This window comes from Dipodomys ordii, unplaced genomic scaffold (genome assembly GCF_000151885.1).
Source record: "Dipodomys ordii isolate 6190 unplaced genomic scaffold, Dord_2.0 Scaffold8, whole genome shotgun sequence".
Classification (NCBI taxonomy): Eukaryota; Metazoa; Chordata; class Mammalia; order Rodentia; family Heteromyidae; genus Dipodomys; species Dipodomys ordii.
In genome coordinates, this window is record NW_012267224.1 from 29,959,973 (window position 1) to 29,961,332 (window position 1,360).

A 1,360-nucleotide genomic window follows, 5' to 3' on the forward strand; every position below is an offset into this window, starting at 1 on the left:
GCTGGTCCTCGAGACAGCCTCTTATCAGTTTCCATATTGGTCTCACACCGCTCTTAAGCGTTCCTTGTTCAGAGGCAAAATCTAGGTCCCTCCCTAGTTTCTCCCAAGAGGCCACCGTGAGGCTTCCAGAGACAGCAAACCATGGGGCAACGATATCACATTCATCCAAAAATCTCTCTAAAGTACTCTTTTTTATTTTTAACTTCTTTGAGTGCAGTAGCTCATTGAGAGCCAAAAAAATTGGGTGCGAAGAAGAAGCGCCCATGTTTTAAACATTTAAAGCTGGTAAACAAACTTTTACTTGTACTTTTGGCTACTCTATTGACTAGCCCCGGGTTCTCCCTCTCTCTTTATCTACAGAGAAGAGCAAAAATCTCCCCCCCCCCACTCTTGTCGCGGATTTCCCTTTTACCTGGGAACTTACCCCCGCTCTTGTCGCGGATTCCCCTTTTACCTGGGAACTAACCGGTGCACCACCCTGACCACAGAGAGTTCTGAGTCCTCTTTGGGGTTATGGCTGAGTCCCTGTACGGGCCACCACGTGTCGCTACCGCCTCGACCACCAAGGAAGACGCGACACCGAACTCTTCTCTCTGCAGTTTATTCAGGACCTTTGAGCAATCTTCTGACCCCAACCCCGGGGAGAATTCCCCACAGCCTTAAGAAAAACCGCTGGGTAGCCAACCCTGATACGCCACGTGGGAACCACCAATAGGTTCAGGTTCGCAGAAGCAAGCCAGATTCTTTGCCTTAGCCATATAAGGAGTTGTTTACCACAGAGAGCACTCCCCATCAGGAAGGCGGAGGGCGGAAGCCTACACCATCTTCCAGGTGCGGCTGCACGCAGCTATCTACAAGCTAAGATTTTTATAAGCTGTTTTATTTCAGCTAAAATTTTTTATAGTAGGAAAAATGTCTAAAATTACAATAAAATCTAAATATAGTAAATATATAAGCTAATAATATGGTTGTTTATTTTCATTACTAAGTATTGTGTGCGCTATAGCTCAACCATTTGTGGTACAGTAGGCTTGTTTATATCATCTCCTTCACAAATTTGAGAGCAATATCTATCATTGTGCTTTATAAGCAATTAGAAAGAAAAAAGTGAAGGACATTTTTGAACAGAGAGAAATGTATCATTAGACTATGTAGTAGACATATTTGAAAGGTCTGAACAATTTTAGCAGAAATTGATTTAAGGACTTGAAAATAACCCAATGGAAGGTTATCAAATTATGTCCAAAATTAATTTGGATGAATTGAAAACCAGTTGTTTAAGGATACAGGTGGATCTGATGCAACAATGAGAAGTACAAGTTGTCATGTCCAAAACGAGCTTTACAACGTCGGTGTGGGG